General features: G+C 34.5%; 1 protein-coding gene across 6 annotated transcripts in view; it reads left to right on the top strand.

Annotated features, from left to right (window-relative positions):
- Nucleotides 1–13583, top strand: part of Grip (Glutamate receptor interacting protein) — a 313660-nt gene that overhangs the window by 142918 nt on the left and 157159 nt on the right. Inside the window, exons 1-2 of one of the 6 annotated variants that reach the window (XM_089737189.1) lie at nucleotides 9777–9883; nucleotides 10415–10483. The exons of 4 other annotated variants lie outside the window; for them this stretch is intronic. The gene's annotated coding sequence lies outside the window, so the exon portion shown is untranslated. Of the gene's footprint in view, nucleotides 1–9776; nucleotides 9935–10414; nucleotides 10484–13583 lie in introns of those variants that run through there. One more of the 6 variants, XM_089737190.1, reaches the window with a different exon arrangement.

The raw sequence follows: 13583 nt of genomic DNA, 5'->3' as shown, positions 1-13583 counted from the left end.
CCGAGTTACATTACTTATGCGGTCTGCCATCGCGAAAAGCGGTGTGTGTTTGGTACAAAATGTAAACTGTTGCTGTTTGATGAACTTCTGAATCTTCCCAATATTAGTACATATTTGTAACGCTTTTGCGAGTAACGACCTTTTACGTAGTTATGAATTGAAGCATTTTGCATGACACGTTTATTTAATACATACAAATCAATCTTGTCTACATATTAAGCTTGATAGTGTTCGAGAAGAAGAAAAAACTGAACAAAACTCAAACATGGCGTTAGTTCTAATAATTTATTTCTTGACCTTTAAGTTTCGTTGATAACAGAAGTAAATAGAAATAACCCTGCATATTCTGCATATTTTGCATATTCTTGATTTTTTATAGACTGTCAGTTTAATTGGGAAATAACTCACCCAGATAGGTAACGTTATTATATGAATTTTAGAACAGTACTCTTTGTTCCAGTATTGTAAAAACACATAAAAAACCGAACAAAATGTGATTTTATGTCATTTGGTATTTGAAAATATTGTACATTATGTAAATTTTAGAGTTAATGTTTATAATGATAAATTATAAATCATAGAATTAAAAACAGGTGAATTAAAAGAAATATCAAAAGAAGAAACAAAAAAGGTCCTTTCGAATGCGCGTTGCAGTGGATATACCTTTACTACTATAACTGGATATAACCTACTATATGGACCTACCTACCTGGATATAAACTACGGGATATAATCCAAGGAGGGTTGACGTCAGGCAGAGGTTCGGTCGCAAAACTCATGTCCAATGCCTTTTGCGATATGATAAAAGAACAGAAATAAGGACAAATCCAAAGTTCAAAAGTTTCATTTCAACTATTTTAAGATAGATAAGTTGTATGTACATAATCAGGCGGCTTAATTTCAAAATTAAAAGATGAATATAATGTAGGATATGTTTATTATGTTTTTAACGTTTTCATTTTAAAGTAAAATATGCCTATGGAATTGCACTCGCAGATACTTTCACGGCCTTCATTGGAGATACAGGAATTTAAAAAAACCATTTAATTTATTTTATCAAATTAAAAAAAAACATTATTAAACTCATTCCCGCTACCGCTCATCACTTAAAGTCATTCACAAAAGATATTGTCTACGAATAATACGCAATACTTCACTCGAGTGATAAATGTGGACACATTACCTTGATAGCATCGGTAATGTCTTTCACGCTTTTTTTTATTTTTTGTTAAGCAGATTATAACTTGAATTAGTAATATGTGTTCAATTTGTTTTTGTATCAAATTAGCTTTAATTCCATATACTATTTTTTTATGATACGCATACTATAGCTAACTAACTTGACCTGACTACAATATATCACGTAGACAAGGCGTAGTTTCTTAAGCCTATCGTCCCTGTAATTCTGACAACCAATCGTGATGACGAAATACTGTTGAAGTCTAACCTGGGGCCTTAGGATTTTAAGCAAGCAACAAAAGCTCCTATAACAGACGACTCAGAGAAACCAAAAAAAATTCAACGATCTTCCGCCAGACAGGATATAGAGCTTAAAACTAATTTTAAGCTAATACAGTTATCAAAGTCCACCGCTGTGGAGTTCTGTTTCTGCAAAGTACTGATTACACGCTCAACACCAGTATGAATTAGTCACTAGCCATCTAGAACCTTCTACAGCTTCTTACGAAATTGCTTTATCTTTCAATGTAAAAATTAAAGGTATTTTAGTACGTTACGACAAGTCTTATCGCGGTCGTTGCGATGTATTCTTCAAAACGTTTTCTTAAAAAGGAGTCCAACGCAAAATAAGAAACGGTTCATCAATCAAATCGAAAATGCAATAAAATAATACAAAATATTTGGTTTTAGAAGACCTTTATGAATTTAAAACACTTGAAAGACGGTTTTATCAAAAAAAAATTACACGATCACGACTGCTCTGTCAAGAGTAACCATATATGATGATGATGATGAATTTTAGAGTTCTAAAGTACTAATTGAAAGAATCTACCATGATTGGAATCATTTGATAGTCTATTATTTAAAGTTAAAAAGTTGAGTGGCACCCATGGAACTTATATTGGTAATTTTAGGAAGGCGTGATCGAAGACCGATCTTGAAATGCCGTGGACAAGATGAAAAATTTTTAATGAAATATCTACTTAAGTACTTTAGTCACAAATGACTGCTGTGTTGGTGGAATGAGAATACAGGTCCCAAGTCTCAAAGTGGGCAGCGGCAATCGCGTTGTGATGACAATGAGCTTCAGTAACTACAGAACCGTCTAAGTAAAAAATAGTTATTAAGAAGAAAAATCTTTTTTCTTTTTTAGAATAAGATTTAGAAATTCTTACTTCAACATATTGGACTGTTTTAAGTGGTTTGAAGAAAAAGAAGATGAATTTATTAGATTTGTCACGACCAACATTACAATTATCAATTACAAGCGGCCCGCTCCGGCTCTGCTCGGGTCTTCAAAATTTCAACGATATTTGACGTTGTTTTATTTTTAAAAATAAAAGAACATTTATTGCGGCATAACTATAATAGTCAGACATATGCTGTCGCGACACTTTTTGTAAATAATAACGTGTTCTACAAAGTCGTAGTACATTATTTTATTCTATCATCAATATTTTTTGCAGGGCACACGATGTAAAGAATATTTTAAGTATTTTTTTTACACCTTGGTTTACATTATTGGAGTTTTAGTAAGGATCCCTAACTTTTTTAAAATTGGCAATGTAAAATTCAATTATAGCCTATGTCACTCGGGAATAGTGTGGTTTTCAAACAGTGAAAGAATTTTTCAAATCGGTTCAGTAGTTTCGGAGCCTATTCAACACAAACAAACAAACAAATCTTTCCTTTTTATAATATTAGTATAGATAGAACGTAAAAACGAAATTATTTAACTACACCCAAAGAACACACGTGAAATAAAATTATTATAAGCAAAAACGAACAGTATTTCAAAATAAAGTGCACAAAAAATTAAAACTACATTACTCTCGCCAAAACAAACACTGGAGACGAGCTAAAAGTACACTAATTTTTTTTAATGTGCGTTCATTATACTGCTCCAAATTTAGTTGCAAATACTTTCCGGGAAAAGTAAACCTGCAAACATGCCTCACCCACACGAGGGTATAAGCTGAAATTCAACAAAAGCACTTTTATATAAAACAAACTCCAATTTTCCTGAACCCGTCTTTGTGAAGCTTAAAACGATGTGATAACCGCGAAACGGTTAATTCTAACCATTGTCTCGAATAAATTGCATTCTACAGCACTAGCAAAAACTCTAACAAGCGTTATTGCCAAGAGAAATTAGTCCTTATCTTCAACACTGCAAAGGTTATTTGTTTAAATTTTATTGCATCGAGCTCACATTTTGTGTAGAGAATGTGGAAAGCTAAAGTGCACTAAAATGCGTGGGGTTAAGCCATCGACCGTATTGCGTCAAGCGATCCTTATTTAATCAATTTTATTGTTCTAAGATTTTATCTTGACTATTTTAAATGACTTTAATGAAAAATAAGCTGTACAGCTGAATAAGTTTCAATTGATATACTATACCTAGTCAGGTCATAAATTCTGTCACATGTTTAATGTAAAATAATTGAAACAAGTTTATTCATTATGTAACCATTCATATACCAAAATGAACTTAGCAAAACATAGATTCTTATGACACTAAAGTTTATTCAAAATGACCTCCGTGATTTTGAATACAGGCCTTCAATCTGCGCGGCCAGTCGTCTATCGCAGCACGAACGAGGTCCATGTCAATATCGGCGGCTGTCTTAATCAAGGATGTCTTGAGTGACTCCAAATTGGGATGAGGCTTTGAGCACGCCTTTTCCTCCAAGTGTTGCCATATCTTGTAATCTAACGGATTCAAATCTGGACTGGAGGAGGGCCTGTCTTCGTGACGGATGAAGTCGATTTCACGCGCCGCCAGCCAGTCTTGTGTGCTCTTCGCTCTATGAGCTGGCGCCGAATCTTGTTGGAATACCCAGTGCCTGTTATTGAACATGGTATGAGAGACAGGTTCCACAAGGTTCGTCAGGACTGTATTTTGATACACAACTACATTCGTTTTTACACCTTTCTCACAAAAATGTACCTCTGTTAAGCCCCAATAAGAAACTCCCAACCATACCATGAGCGAGGATGGAAAATGACCTCGTTGGACACGCGGAATACGGTTGGTCGCTTCTTCACTACTGTGTGCGTACACCTTATCATTTTGTTTGTTGTAGCTCTCTTCTACGTCAAAAAATTTTTCATCCGAAAAAAGAATTTCCCGATATTTTTTCCCGCGTACCGCTTTAACAAAGCGCGGCATCTCTTCATTCTCAGGTCCATTAGACGAGCATTCAAACGATGTCCTGTTTTTCTTCGATATGCCCGAAGCCCTAAGTCTTCATTTAACACCCTTTTCACCGTGGTTCTGCTTAACCCCATCTGAAGGGCCAACAGTTTCTGCTTACGTTTGGGATTTCTTTGAATTCGCGCCTTCACAGCTTTTATCACTGCTGGAGTCCTAACAGACCGACCACTTCTTGACCTTGTCATCTACACTAGAGTCTTCATTGTATCGTTTGATGGTACGATAAACGAATCTTTTGGTTATATTCAAATTTTTCAGTATGTTAAAAATTTGAATTGGCACGTAACCGCAACGATGCAACGCAATAACTGCAACACGGTCTTCTTTAAGCGTCCACTACATATTTAAAAATGAGTAAAATTCTAAAAGTATACCTTTTTTATTTTCATGAACAATTCTAAATTCGAATTCAATAAACTTTTTTGTGGCCAGCATTCTATAAGAAAAGTTTTTACTGTGTGACAATACTTATGACCTGACTAGTTATTATAACCTAATTTCTTATTCGATTTATTGTGCCTAATGTGTTTGAAAGACGACAAACTATCTGATTAGAATGAATCCACTAGAATTTTCAGTAATTTAGATTTAAATACTTTAAATAGTGTAAGAAAATTAGCCTGGACGTTTGGGCCTAATAGTATCTTAAGTCCGCGTCTAATTTTTGTAGCTTGTTCATCGTACATACCTACAAATAACCGAAAATTGGTACTTATTAATCCCACTCTTTTCGTTATCGGCAACGAAAATAATTTAATATAAGAACCTTAATAATCTGATGAGGGATTTCCTACGCAAAGTTACCAGTAAACAACCATAATAACTGACATAATTCTACCTCGGTGAAATATTATGTTTGAGCCAAACTAGATGATCCACGCTTTTGTGCTGTTCAAATTTGCTTTTCAGGTTTTGCGCGAAATTTGAAATTCTGCTTGTGTATGGTAATTTGCTTAATACTTACGACTGTTATGGAGAATTTTCATCTTTTTTTTGTGTCACGAAAATTACGGTACAAAAAATCCATACTCTTCGGTGGGAAGATAAGCCGCCGTCCTAATACAGTTGAAATCAAAAGTTAATTTCCTCAATTTTAAATCTATAAAAACGAATATGCCTTTGAAACTATAACAAGTAACAAAACTCAGACAAATAGAACAGTAACAGACAATAGTTATTGTGTCTAATTCTAGGAAGTACATCAATTAGGTTAACTCAAAGTTTATGCTGTTTAACTTTGCTAAGAAAATCGGTACCAACATACCTGAAGGCAATCAATACCTGAAGTTCATTTTAGCGTTAGTATTAACGTGCTGTTGAAATGCCAATAGCATATTGGATTTAGTAATTCTGGATGTGTTTTTTTTTTATTGCTTAGATAGGACGAACTCACAGCCCACCTGGTGTTAAGTGTTTACTGGAGCCCATAGACATCCACAATGTAAATGCGCCACCCATCTTGAGATATAAGTTCTAAAGTCCAGTATAGTTACAGTTATAGTTATAGTTTTCGAGTTATATGACAAAAAAAAAGGTTTCCAAAAACGGATATATTACTCTGGAATATAGAATACAATTAGACTGACGTTCTTATTATGGCAATTGTGGACAACGTTAATCCAACAGCACTCATGAAAATGAATTTTCGGAGCTAGTTTGTACATACGTATTTCCATAGTTTTGTTTTTGTTCATAATAACGTAGTTTAACTTTTCTGATTCAGTGTTTGAACAGAAATGCTATTTTACGATTTTCATGCTTTGCGTATCCAATTTAAAGTTTTTGCCCAATGCTATTCACCACGAAGTGTACATACAGTTCGTTACTATAAATACGAAAGTATCGTGATGTTCTGAAAAATTGATTTTGTTCAAACCAATTGAAAATAAGTGTTTTAAATTTCAAATAGATTATTGTGTGATAAAAAATATTCGTTAAATGTTTTGATAGCGCTATTTAATATACATAGCATACAAACAAAATAGTATCGAGAATGGATGATTTGTTTGTTGTTAGATTGGTACAGCTTTTTTCCATTTCGGAGCGGAGTTTGAGTTGTATCTGCTATTCAGATTAAATACAGTGCTGTTTTCAGTTATATCATATGTAATGTGGTTTGCGAATTTGATAATAATAATGTGTATGAATGGTGTAAACCGTTCAAAAGCAGTCGCGATGCGATGGAAGATTAGCCTCGCTCTGGTAGGCCATCAACATCTGTAACTGAAGTTAACATTGGTAAAGTGGAGGAAAGAGCGACTGAAAATTCAAGTTTGAAAGAGATAGCCGCCAAATATTCTGTGTTTCACGAGTCCATTCATACCATTTTATATAATCACTTAGACATGAAACATGTTGCTGCTCGGCTATTCCCAAAAGACCTGAATTTTATCCAAAAACTCAATCGCATAAGAATCTAAATCGCATAAAAAACTCGCAAACACTCAAAAGCATTCATGAAATGCATTGTTACTGGTAACGAGTTATGGGTTTACAAGTTTGACATGCAAACTAAAAAACAAGCTTTGGACCGGTGGCTTCCAACTGAAGCGAAATCGAAAAAACCAAGATGTCTAAGTCTATCAAAAGGCATGTTGAGTTTTTATTTTTTTATTATAGCGGTGTCGTGCACTGTAAATTCTTCCTAGAAAGTCAAACGGTGAATAAAGAATATTATTTTATATTATATTAACGTTATATATAATAATATTATGTGGCGTTTATGAGAGCAAATTTGATGAAAACGGCCAGATTTGTGAAAAGAAAATTCTTGGTTTTGCACCATCAAAATGCACCTTTGCATAAAGCCATAGATAGCTATGACCGAATTTTCATCAAAAACTCAACAGTTACCACGAAGTAAAAATTTTATTCACCACATATGACTCCAGTTGACTAATTTATTTTCCCTTAACAAAAATTACCATTTCCTGGCACCCGTTTTCATTCGGTACATGAGATAAAGGAGAACTCACAGCGAGAACTGAACTTAGTTCCGAAAAAAGCGTTTAAAAATTGTTTTCATAATTGGATTATTCATTGGCGTAAGTGTATCGTTTCTAAAGGAGCATACTTTGAAGGTGATAAAATAAATTTGGATGGATAACTAACATTTTGTGTAAATTGATCTTTTCCTGGTACTTTCTTGACGGAGTAGCTTGTTTACTCAAAGGATGCTACATGTTAATTACCTCTCCACCCCCATTAGGTATTCCCCATGTCTCTACCTAACTTTTAATCTTTCTTTTAATTCCTAACTTAAGTAAGGGGTATTATGAACTTAAGCAAGTTGATATTACTCTAATCCGATAGCGTATGTGGGAATAGCCGATATTTTAATGTCACTAAGATACTATCTAATAACTCGAGGCAAAGGCGTTTTGGCTCCAGAAATTGTTGAACTGAAAATAAAATTAATATCACTACACAATTACAAAACTTATAAATGTCATCCAGAAACATTTCCCGAATAACTACAGAAAATTTAAACTGAATCGGATACGGAACCGGAACACGGACAGAGAACGGATAAACAAAAATGAAATTTACAACAAAGATTTACTTTATAATAAAAATCAAATAAAAAAAAAAACTATTCTGTGAATGACTAAAGGTGTTAAAATGCACCCTTAAGATGCATGCCGACAGTGGTTAGTAATTTCAATGAAACTGTCTTAACCTTTTGACTCTAAAGGACTAAAAAGTCAACTTCCCTATAGGTGTTGTTTTTACCACATAAAAACATAAATTTTACATTTTGACTTCTAACATATAATAAAAGTTTAGACCTAACCGAAACCAAGATATTCCTTTATAACTTCACGTGGTCGTTTTAATAAATAATATCAAACTAAGCAAAAGTTAGTGCCGGAATTATACCTCATAGCGAAACGTACGAGCGTAAAGTGCCATCAAAATTCCTCGTTGGAAACATCTTTCGGAGCATCGATGTAATTTCTTTGACATCAACCCTTACTTTGTTACCACAACATTCTTTGGAACTGCTGACATTGAATTTGGACCGTATTGCTTTAGTCATAGAACCTGTGAAGACCGCATTAAGAACTTTTCTGAAAACCGTCCATCGTTTCTACGCCAGTGCCATAGCGTGCCTAATGCAATGAGCTTAATGAAATTGCAAACATTTTGATTATGCAAAAAGCACTTTGTTACTACAGAGTTAAAGATGGTTTTTGTGTAATGATTATGTCAGAAATATGAAACAAAATTATTCTGGAACCCGACCTTCTTGATCAACTGCTACCTTATTTTCCTACTTAATGCTCTATTTAACATTTCCAATTCCAATAACAAGCCATGGTACTGGATACGGCATGTAATGAGCCCCCAAAGAATGGCACTGTTATTCCTCTTATTTCCGTTACAAAGCAAGTTTGAAGGTTAATCATTATTACAGTACGACTTCAGAGATTTCAATCTCAATCTTCTAAAAAGGTGGACAAATTCGCTCTGTGACACCACATATTATAGGCTCTAATGATTACTTAATGCCAAGGTAACCATATTCCCTTTCACAATTACGCTAGTAACAACGGGCCAAATCCAAACCATTACAGTCCAAATGAGTTTGAAAGCAAGCTTTGAATTTAAGTAAATTCAAGTATTTTAATTGAAATAAATTCTATTAATTTAATTAAAACACGTACGAAGTTTGTATTGCATCTTATCCGTTTCAAGAAACTAAACTTTGGAGCAGAGATCTGAAACGAGTCCAAGGAACTTTCGAGAAAAATCGCAAATTAAGCGAAACAAATTACTTGTCCAACTTTGAAAATTTCTTCCGGAAAATCATTAAGGAACAATGTAACTTTCCACTTAGCACTCGAAATAAAAGCCCCGAATTATATTATAGAAGATCTGTCTCGGTTTATTTACGTCATTTGTCGTTTCTATTATCTTCATTTCAATCTGATTCTGCAAAAGAAATGGCCCCTTTGTTCTGGGATCCTCTTTAAGGATGAGTTAAATTCGGCATAAGATCACATTTTAAAATATTTTCACTTCGTTGCCTATGTGATGTTATATGGTGTAATGTGTTTATGATAACAAAATCATCCTCAAGGGAACAGAGCCGAGTCAGTTTTATATTATCCAAGATAAAAAGAAAGTCGTCAAAAGTGAAAAGCGTGACTCCAAAACACACTTGACTATTTTTGCGTCAGGGAACCACTTTGATCAATAACCTCTCCTGATGAGAAGCATCAAAAAACTGTCTTATAGGACACGTTCGCAATCGGTAAAGCTTCTCGAGTGGCCCTTGGAAGTCACTCGGCCTTTTGAGAGGCGAGTTGGCTTGGAAGCCGCCGCGTCAGCCTCGCGGTCCACTGGATCAAGCCACTCGATTGTCGTCAGTAATCGGAACGTGTCGTTGGGAAGAGGCTGGGTCTGAGCTATTGTCATTTTTGTCACGAATTCCGCGAAACAACTGGAACATCGATTGATCAGGGACCACTGAAGGAGCTTGTTGTGGGTTCTTGTTCTCATTTATTTAATTCACTCGAGAAATTCGCATTCGACGTTAGTGTAACTGGTGACACAAGCTGAATATTTTTATTTCTAAATATAGATCGGGTATTATGGTGTTATAATCTGTCAGTACGTTTATTCATGTTTGATATTGAATGGCTTTGACAAGTGATTTGAGTCCGGATACATTCGAATAACCACCGTATAAGGTGATAAATATTATTTAGTAGGACACGCACTACGTGTTTCAAAGAGAAAATCAACGCGCATCACTCACGACAGGTGCTCAGCAAAACATGTCACCAGTGCGTTTCAACCCTAATATTACTCGTCACAATGATAAATAGCATCCTTAGTGGCTGTTTGAATAATGATAATGTAACGCTAAATGAAATAATTTCCTAATTTCCTTTAAAATTGAAATTCGTTTCCACTTTGATTTTTAAGAAACTGTATAATTTAAGCTTTGTTGTAAAAATCTTTTATTATATCTGTTTGTACGTTTTCAGTAATTATATTCTCCTTTCACAGGTATGAATCAGAGAACGGGTAATACTGCTTAAGTTGAAGAAATTTAAGAAGGGTACTTGGATACATTTTGTAAGTGCTGTTTGAAATTTACAGTTCTCGTGCTAGTAACTTTTATTTATTGATATTTCTTACGATATTTAGCTTTGTTTTATTTAAGAATCGTCGAAATCTAATAAATCTAAAAAATGTGGATGTGCTCGGATTAAGCAATGCGATTATGTCGGAGTTTATATCTGCAGGCCTATATCAAATCTATTATTACGGTTAAGTACTTAACACATGCTGACGTATGATTTCGGTGAGAATATAACAAAATCTTTTTTTTTCGTGCGTGTTATCCCACATTTTGTGGGGTCGGCACAGTATTTCCTCTTAATATGCTGCATGGGATTTGGCAATTTACAACGGGCTGCCCACCCTACTTGGGTTATACATCCATTACTTCGTTCTGTAGGTATAACGACAGAGCTGGTGGTATTAGTCGGTAGACCGACGTTGTCCAAATGTTGTTTTGGGACTTGTATGCGAGTATATGCAAGCTTATATTGAAAATGTCGTAAGCGAGATTCAGGCACCTGTCAAATATCTTGTGTTCTATGATGACTACCCGCCGCAGTCCCGTAGGAAAGAACTTCTCTGTTTCTTCTTTTGGTGTTTCTTTTATTTCATTCGTTTTCGCTTCTATCATTTGGTTGATGACTTTTTTTTATAAATTTAAATTTATATTTGCTTATACGAAAAATATCAAAATTCATAGTTCATAGGCATCATTTCGTAATTATGACAAAATTAAATTAGTTTTCAAAAAAAAAGTTCTGGATATTCGTTTGATGTTTATAAATAACATCAAATCGCCAAAAAATTGTAAGCCATCATCAAAATAATCATATTTTGGTCTCATCTGTTTATAAATTCTATAATCATAATAATAATTATTATTGTTATTATTACTTCAATCTGATCCAAGATTCATTAAAGGTTCATGTATTCACGTCATTCCAGATCTTGTTTTTTTCCCGCCTATTCGCTGGTAGCCTACCTAAAGGATGATTTCCAGCTACGCCCGATCGTGTAGGTGAGCTCAAGGGCTGACAGAATTTTCTAACAATAGCCCTAGCAAGAGCAGTGCTTCGCAGAACCTACCACCGGATTGGAATCGCGACCAACTGAGAAGATCCGGCGAGAAACTCAGTGGGCTGTGTCTATACATTAGTTAGCTCGTCGAACTCTTCGTCGTAATCGAACAGCTAAAAAAAGTGACAGGACGATGATCGGTGCTTGAGGGGCTTAAAACCACCGAAAGTGGATCCGAGGGATCCAACAAGTCATTTAATTCCTTGTAATCAGTGTTGTAGTACTATTTAGACTTTATTAAACAATATTAATGTAATTGTTTTCTATACTAATATTATAAAGAGGAAAGATTTGTTTGTTTGTTTGTTTCGAATAGGCTCCGAAACTACTGGACCGATTTGAAAAATTCTTTTTCCATTAGAAGCCGACATTGTCCCTGATAAACATAGGCTACTTTTTTTTTATTTTTTTTTATTTTATTTTTTTGGTTTCATGTGTGTTTTAATGTTTCCGAAGCGAAGCGAGGGCGGGTCGCTAGTCATTTATAAAACAAATAATTTGAAGTCGAGCGGTAATACAACGACCGGTCACATAAAAACAGTACCTACCTATATAAAAATAACAGGAAAATCGTTTAGCATAAGTTGACTAATAATGAATACGGTAACCTAATTTATGAACTTGAGGTCGCTAATTCGCACTTCATAAATAAGCGATGAATAATATTATTATGTAAAAAATTTAATAATATTATTAATAAAAAAAAACTTGATAACGTTGTAGCGTGTTTTTATTAAATATCTTGAAAGATTAACTTCTGTTCGTTCGCCACGTAATGACACTCGACGCTGCGCTCGCAAGTATTAAGACTCATTCATAATGTTCTTGAAAATATTGCGATTATTAATTAAAATGATTTAATAAAATAAAATTATAAAAAAAAATTCAAAACGCTTAAACTCGGTCAAAACATATTAGCAGAAATCATTATTAAATAGCACTTATTTATTTATTTTTAAATTATCCGTATGATATGTTGAATAGTTTTCAATAGTTTTACGGTATTTTTTAATTCAAGAACCATTTAATCGTCCAACAAAAAATACACCAAATAAGAATGAAAGCTTAAAAGTATTTTATAATAATTTTAATACTGCGATCTCTTATTATTACAACATATGTATGTTTTTAAATACATTTTCGTGCAGTAATCTTGAACATAATACTTAAGTACGTTATCTTTAACAGACTGCTCTAAAATACACGAGAGAAAAGTCGCAAAATTTGACTCAACCTTTTGTACGCGGCCTTTGTTCTCTAGAGGATTGACGTCAGCTAACAAACCAGGGGGATCTGCTCGGGGGCCCTTCAAAATTTCATGTCAGGACATTTCGAACGCACTCGACTTCGAACAGGAGCCTATTACAAAAGTTGATGATGTTATTCATTTTTCCCGAGCGCTATGACATGTCCTTCTTCAAACGAGGCTTGTGGAGAGTATTAAGCAGTAGGCAGCGGCTTGGCTCTGCTCCTGGCATTGCCGAAGTCCATGGGTGACGGTAACCACTTACCATCAGGTGGGCCGTACGCTCGTCTGGCTACAAAGGCAATAAAAAAAAATCCTTATAATTATAGGATTTTCATTTATATTTTTTGTTCTAAATATCATCAAACAAAATTAGTTATTCACAGGTTTATTTTTTTTACCTACTTTACTGATAGCCTTGAGAGGCTATTGCAGCTTCTCCTTGACGTGTAGGTGAGCTAACGGGACTCAAACCGCACTGTTGCTAATACTGGCCCTAGCAAAAGCAGTACTTTTCAGAATCTCCACCGGATCGGAAACACGACCCACTGAGGAGATCCGGCGAAAAACCCAATGGGCTGTATCTGTGGGATTTTACTTACAATTTCTATTTATTTACTTAGTAAAATAAATGATGTTACACATAAGTCATTTCAAAGTTGAACTAGGACCATAATTTCTCGTCTTCAGTAAAGCGTTCAGGTTTTCGTTACAGCCATTAGTTTTTCGTGTTTCAAACTTTCTTGTTTATATTTTAGCTTGTCTTAGACGTAACTTTCGTGCGCCAAT

Source organism: Bombyx mandarina, chromosome 22 (genome assembly GCF_030267445.1).
Source record: "Bombyx mandarina strain Sakado chromosome 22, ASM3026744v2".
In the NCBI taxonomy this organism is placed as follows: domain Eukaryota; kingdom Metazoa; phylum Arthropoda; class Insecta; order Lepidoptera; family Bombycidae; genus Bombyx; species Bombyx mandarina.
This window is presented reverse-complemented; position numbering and strand designations above follow the sequence as displayed.